The following is an 8,042-nucleotide window of genomic DNA, read 5'->3' on the forward strand; positions in this document are numbered from 1 at the left end:
TCCACAATATATCATAATCAACCAGGTCAAATGCCTTAGATAAATCGAGAAAGCATGCAAACACCGGTGTCTGCCTATCCGTATAATACCTAACAGTATGCTTAAGGCATAGTATTGCGCTCTCTGTCGATAGTTTGGGTCTAAACCCAAACTGATTGTGGTGCAAGTTTGTGTACATTTCTAGCTGCGTATCAAGCACACCGTCGGATACCTTTGCTACTATTGTGGCTAATGAAATGGGCTTATAATGGCTTCTATCAGCTAGGTCTCCCGTTCTATTCTTCACAACAGGAACCACCAGCGTTCTCAACATATCTGCTGGCAGGTAACTGTGGCCCACGCACAAGGAGTAGAACAATGCCAGCACTCTAGAGATGTGAGGTCCGGCCTCTCGCAGGTGTTCAATGCCGAGGCCGTCGTGTTCTGGTGATTTTCCTTTCGTCATATTCTTTATAAGATATTTTATTTCTTTAGCCTTGACGCAAAAACATACCGCTCCACTAAGCCCTTCAGCATTGAACGCCTCAACTGACGACCTCACAGTTGGCTGCACAGAAAAATGTTCCCTAAACACATCAGCTATTCCCTTGTGATCACTGATGCCACTGCTTAACAACGCCATCTTGTGGTGTCCTTAAAGCAGTTAGTTGCTCCCAACTAAGATAAATAGTATTATTATTCGCCAATAGATATCGGGAAGAATCATAAAATTGATTATCGATAAAGTTGATTATTGAAAACACAAATAAAAGAACATTTTCTGAAAAAAAAATCTTAGCTAGATCTATTTATCGCCCCCGAAATCCCCTGTATACTAAATTTGAAAATCGTTGGAGCCGTTTCCGAGATTCATATTATATATATTTTTAGCAACGGCTTAATAATTTAAATAAATAAAAAAATACAAAAGTGAGTAGGAACGATCGACACAGAATATTAAATCTAAGACAAGTGAACGCTGCGCGCGCTTCCAGCAAAAGTGATCCGAGGTGGCGTGATGTCCCCGCTGGTCGGTCGGTTGCCCCTCCAGATGACGAGTTGCCCCTCCAGATGACGTCACGAGTCCACGTGAGTGCTCGTCGTCAATGGCTCCGCCCATAGACTTTGACTTAAGAGGGAGTCGCCTCTAATACGGCCTCTCCTGACTGGTGGACGTCCACGTTCACCTCGATGTCATGACCGTCTTCAATCTCTGACGATGCAGGACTCACTGTGTGCACAGCGTTGCTATCGGGGTGTTCTATGATATCGTCATAGAAATAGATTGTTTGCATTACAATCATGATTTTGGTACCATGAACCATTAGTAAAAGTTAGTAGTTTTTGTGAGCATTTTACATCACATTTCAGTGTGTTCATGTATAGTAGGCCTTGTTGAGTTACGTTAGATGTACTGATGACACGGCACTGTTATCATATCGGGTGTATAATATACTGTGAGAGTAAAGTCTGGTTGACATGGCCAAGTTAACATGTCAAGCTAATACACTCGTAACGTGAACTGCGTTACCACGTCACACCTTTACGTGAACTTTGTTACCACGTCATAACATATACGTGAACTATGTTACCACGGTACAACATCTACGTGAACTATGTTACCACGTAAATCTCTGCGTGAACTATGTTACCACGTTACAACATCTACGTGAACTATGTTACCACGTAAATCTCTGCGTGAACTATGTTACCACGTTACAACATCTACGTGAACTATGTTACCACGTAAATCTCTGCGTGAACTATGTTACCACGTTACAACATCTACGTGAACTATGTTACCACGTAAATCTCTGCGTGAACTATGTTACCACGTTACAACATCTACGTGAACTATGTTACCACGTAAATCTCTGGAAGCATGCAGTCAACCCCAAGAATGTTTGACATTACGCGTCACTGGTGACTCAACTAGTGCCTGAACCCTACGAGGACTCGGCCTAACCTGACCTCCACCAAAAATTTAATCAAATCGTGAATCTGTAGACTAGCGTTCGCGAGTCAACCAGAGGGCCCATTATGCCCCGTATCATTATTAAAGTTCCGAGTTTGTCAGTCAGACCTCTGACCATCTTAATACAGAGCAACGATTTCCTGGCGCACTCGACGTATGAGGCAAAGCAATCTGATGCTAATTGCATAGCATTATAAAGAATATTGGCATACTCTAACTTTCGCAGACACAACGGCTTAAAGTCTTTTACGAAGTTACCCCACGTCCGGTCACTAGACAATCACACATGTAACCAAGTACGCTCATCACTCTTAAGACAGCCCAAAACTCGTGACGAATACTCAGTGCCTTCCCAGTTAAGGATCTAGCCCATTCTACTTCCTTACATAATGTGTCTATGTATTGCACGGCAGGGTAAAACTTAGAAATAAAGTAACCATGAGCTCGATCTGAATTTACGAATCTAATGGATTCGGTTAACATCCGTGCTGATGTGGTAGTTGCTTTTTTTATTGTCACAACGCGTGGTGGAACTATTTTACATCTATTCTCAAACGCGGGTACAATCGACACGGCGATGGAACAACACGGCGTCCCGTTTGCATGATCACCGACCTGGACAGTCGGACTGTTGTCTAATTGACGTATTGATGGAGTGTGCCGACTAGTAACATTTTGAACCCTTCGAGTGTTATTTCCACCCATCGAAACTGAGCATTCAGTCTCGAGCATGTTCTATCGCGTCAATAAAAATAGACTGTAAGGTCGGTTGTGATAAAGTCGTTGAGCTAGTTACTTGGTGATTTATTACATTTCATAAGAGGGTATCCGACAAAAAAAAATCTACTTCGCACCAAGAATCGATATCATTAACGCTGGGGTCAAAATTAGAAATATAAAAATGGTTCGACCTTACTTTGGACAGTGCACTTAATGCTCCGATGATCCTGTCTGTAGCGTCGTACGCGCGGGACTCTGACGGCGGCGGTGATGTGATTCCCAACGCCACCACGGGTCCGGCGCCACCACCGTCCGCGGTCGAGGGACGTGCGTCTTCTATCTGCGACCCTAGCGGGCTCGACTCACGCGCAACGTTCACATTTGAGTTTTAAGCAATTAAACGCGCCAATATTATTCTCCAATATTGGTCTCGAACATTCGGCGAATGCGAGCGTCCTCCTACCCTGCTTCCAGTTACACGCATATCGGTCATTACGTTGTTAATTTGATGCAAATTTTAAAAATAAACTGTACGCCAGGATAACCCAAAAGCGGATAGGGCACAAGCCCTATCCCACTTCTGATTTTAGCAACGGCTTAATAATTTAAATAAATAAAAAAATACAAAAGTGAGTAGGAACGATCGACACAGAATATTAAATCTAAGACAAGTGAACGCTGCGCGCGCTTCCAGCAAAAGTGATCCGAGGTGGCGTGATGTCCCCGCTGGTCGGTCGGTTGCCCCTCCAGATGACGAGTTGCCCCTCCAGATGACGTCACGAGTCCACGTGAGTGCTCGTCGTCAATGGCTCCGCCCATAGACTTTGACTTAAGAGGGAGTCGCCTCTAATAATATATATATATATATATTTATATTATTATATAAGAATTGCTCGTTTAAAGATATAAGATAAGTATCGATAATTATCGACATTAAAGATATAAGATAAGTATAAGATAAGTATCGGTCATACAATGGCGGCTCAGTTCGTCCTAGCAATGTGTCGCAGTCTCATTATATTACACATTCTTCTGCCGGGTCAAGCTTTGAGAGGCCTGTCCTTGGAGTTCACAGTCCACGGCCTCCTTGAAGCAAAAGTACTTTGAGTTAGCGACTGTGTTGTCTTGAAGTCGGAAGGCATTACTTAAGCCTTAGGCAATTAATTACCACCACCCACCCCGATGAGTTCTTAAGTCTCAGTTCTTACAATAAAACGTTTGCTTCACCCTTCAAGCCGAAACATCAAACATCACGGCAGGACTCAGTCCTGTGGCGACTCGCAAGACGTGCTCATACTGAATAAAAACACCAAATATCAACAATAATTCTAGAACATTCTAGGAATTCGGAATGCATAAGAGAAAACCAATAAACTCCGCGTAGCAACCGTAGCTCGTAACAACAAGAACGATCTCAAACATTAAAATGAAAAGAGAAAAACGTTTGCCTCAATTTTTATAACAACAATACAAAAACCTACAACTCGCTTAGTACATGTCGATCAATTTAAAAGGTTTTGTTTGTTTGTTTCCGTGCGAACAATGGCCTATCCATATAAGGGGACATCGAGAATGAATTAATAATATTATTGTGTCAAGCCTGAAAACCTTCAGACTATGACGTTCGTTTGGGAAACTCACGCATGCTAATTTATATTACACATACCGCCTAAATAATAATTACGTAGTACATTTGTACGTACTGTTTTTTAAATCTAATTGATTCGTGTTAAAAAACACGTAACCTTTATCCTTAACAGGCTAAGGAGCGAGATTTTTTAGCGATTTTTGCCAAAAGTTATTAAATGCATATGGATAAAGAATTACTCAATTTTTTTTATATTTTTATTGCTTACGTTGATGGACGAGCTCACAGCCTACCTGATGTTAAGTGGTTACTGGAGCCCATATACATCTACAACGTAAATGCGCCACCCATATTGAGATATAAGTTCTAAGGTCTCGGTATAGTTACAACGGCTACCCCACCCTTCGAACCGAAACGCATTACTGCTTCACGGCGGAAATAGGCGGGGTGGTGGTACCTACCCGTGCGGACTCCCAAAAGGTCCTATCACCAGTGAAAAGCAGTTCCTACTTTTAGTTTTTTGATTATGCAATTATATTGTAGAATATTCCCCCTTTAATATGTTATAGCTACTAGCCTAGACGAGCCATGGCGGTCCGCGTTTCTTACATATTCAATAGAAAACTTGCGGTCAGGGGTATTCTAGACAGGTGAATTGCGGCGGTCCCAAGGGACCGCTAATTTTGTTTTGGCAAAGTAATAGTCTCCACCCACAGAGATCGCTCCGGTTCTTAACCTGTAAAAACATATAAATCTTGAAAAACGAAAGAAAAGGGCCTCTCAAAAATGTCACGCGCAAAAATACGTAAATGTTATGGACGCATTCAACCGGCGGACGTCTCTAGACTGCTCGTAAAAAATAACGGTTAAATCTGGTTATATCGAAGGCCGGTTATATCCGTATTGTACAGAAACCCGGTGATTTATAACCGGCACGGTACAGGAGAAACGTTATAACAGATTTTTTTATGAAAGAGATACGCCTTAAGCAGCATTTTTGTGGCAGCGGTGCGATCGTGCGGGTTCATTTTTAGGCCGTTTTCGGGATGCTCTGGTCTGAAGTATCCGGTTTTAGGGCGGATAACCGGTTTTTAAGACTAATAAGACCCGGTTGATGTGAAGGATGACCGTTGCTTCTAAATTATCATCCACATTAATTTAATGTTAACTTTTTCATTGTATTACTTGTCCAAAACACTGCAACGACGTGTTTGTTCCATGTAGAACTCAATTACTATTCCATGTAGAAGTCAGTTTTGCTTAATTGTGCTCAGCTCAATGAAGTATTAAGTTAACTAAATAATATTTTCTATAGCATAGTATTTACTTCACGTACAATAATAACGTTTCTTATTTTACAATATTATCTTATATGATATTATAAAATATGTTTTGTGTATGTATGTATGCTGTGTGTGTTTTGTGTACAAATATTTTTTTAATTTATTTTTTCAATCAAACAATGTGCCTACCACATCACGGTCTACGCAAATCAACTTTGATTGATAGACACTGCACTCTTGTGCACAAAGTTAAATTAATATATAAACATAAAAAAGTCCCGTAAAAGTTTATAAATTAGCGTAAACTGTAAGGCAAATGTTAAGCGTATACGAGAATGTACCAATATCTACCGCGAACCACTCATAAATTCAAGAGGAGTGGGATTTGGTTGGTACATTACTTTTTTTATTGCTTAAATGGTCTAAGGTCTCAGTATAGTTACAATGGCTACCCCACCCTTCGAACCGAAACGCATTACTGCTTCACGGCGGAAATAAGCGGGGTGGTGGTACCTACCCGTGCGGACTCCCAAGAGGTCCTACCACCAGTGATTACGCAAATTATAATTTTGCGGGTTTGATTTCTCATTTGATTTGATTTGACATTTCGCCTTTAAGCCTCAAGATGGGTAGTGGCATTCACGTTGTTAAATCTATATTATTTTTATGGCGTTACTAGTAACGCCACCTGTTGTCAAATAGTGAGAACGGATATCGAAACGATTAGTACTACTATCGGAAATGTTCTAGAAAATTGTAGATATGATTTATCCACTATCAAAGTTTTGCAAAGGCGACATGGAAACAGTAATAATTTCTATTCAAAACGAAATAACGAACAGATCATCTGAAGCAAAGCAAAAGAAAATAACTGTGATATTCAAGTGTTAAGTGTCGTGGTCCAACTAGGTGGACCAACGACTTAGTACGCACGGCGGGAAATCGTTGGATGCGGAAGGCGGAGGACCACATTCTGTGGAAGGCATTGGGGAAGGCCTATGTTCAGCAGTGGGCAGATAAAGGATGATGATGATGATGATGTAGTGTCGCGATAATTAAATCGAGTTTTAATTTGTATTTCGGTAAAAGTTATTATTTATTCCCAGCAGCAATATCCAATATATAATAGCAATATCCATTAATTCTTTAAATCCAGATGGGCTGCAATACTTCAATCATCCGCCTAACTAAGGCGATAATAAAAATCCGAAGATTTCTGAATCCATCCCTGGTGGCCGAAAGTTTTAGTACCTTTTTACGATTATTAAGATGAGTGACTTCCTCCAGAGTTACAATATTGCGCACAAGTTTTATGTCCTACTTTAATTAATATCCCCACATATGTTGCTTTATTCTAGATTAAATAGCGCATTATTTTATGATACCTATGTATTATATTGAAGCGTAATATTGTGAGATGTGCAGAATTTAAAAATGTGGCGAGTAGCCATAATTGAACAGATGACATTTGACAGATGCCTGAATCTTGTTTACGATATTTTTAAGATAAGCTTGCATTAATACAAGTTTGGAACAACAACATTGGGACCGTCGGTCTACTGAGCAATTCCTCGCTTGGTGGAAGATCTTTCCTTTTGTCGTAAATCTATAAAAAAAAACTGTTTTATTGGTTGAAATGCTTCCAACTCATCGCGAGTGCATAGTATATCGTCATATTGTGATTTTCCTATATGCGTTTCTGGGAAAAGGTATCCTTTGATTTCTACCAGGATTTTCTCTTCGTTATAATCTTGAATCACAATAGCCACTCTTTTTTTAAAATTTTTTTATTGCTTAGATGTCTGGACGGGCTCACATCCCACCTGGTGTTAAGTGGTTACTGGATCCCATAGACATCTACGACGTATATGCGCCACCCACCTTGAGATATAAGTTCTAAGGTCTCAGTATAGTTACGACGGCTGCTCCACCCTTCAAACCGAAACGCATTGCTGCTTCACGGCAGAAATAGCCGGGGCGGTGGTACCTACCCGTGCGGACTCACAAGAGGTCCTACCACCAGTAAAAAAGTAATCGGTAATGAAGCTTCAAGCTGAAGTTCTAACTCTCATTCGCCCAGCATCAACGGTTTAGCTAGTTTATTTTTAATGCCACTCCAATCACTGAATGAGTAGTAGGAGTAGTAATAAAATTTTTCGACTAAGCGATAGAAAATGGCACGCCCAACGCATTGTAATGTGATATAATTTTCTATCTTACAATTCCGTTTGTCGCCGATAGATAGCGCTTGACGAAAAGCTGAGTCGCGCTATCGTTGTGTTACCCACGAAATTATATCACATATTTTGATAGTACATAAATCGGGGTTTAGACTTCTTACTTTAAACACTACACAAGCGCAACGTGTGAATATGTTGAACGCGAGCTACATAGTAGGCGTAGTGTGGGGTGGAAGGATTTTTTCGTTACGGAATTTCATGATTCCGCTCTCAAGGCCCGCGAAAAAATCTATGCAATAGCTTAAAAAAAACTATAA

This window comes from Bombyx mori, chromosome 14, assembly GCF_030269925.1.
Source record: "Bombyx mori chromosome 14, ASM3026992v2".
In the NCBI taxonomy this organism is placed as follows: Eukaryota; Metazoa; Arthropoda; class Insecta; order Lepidoptera; family Bombycidae; genus Bombyx; species Bombyx mori.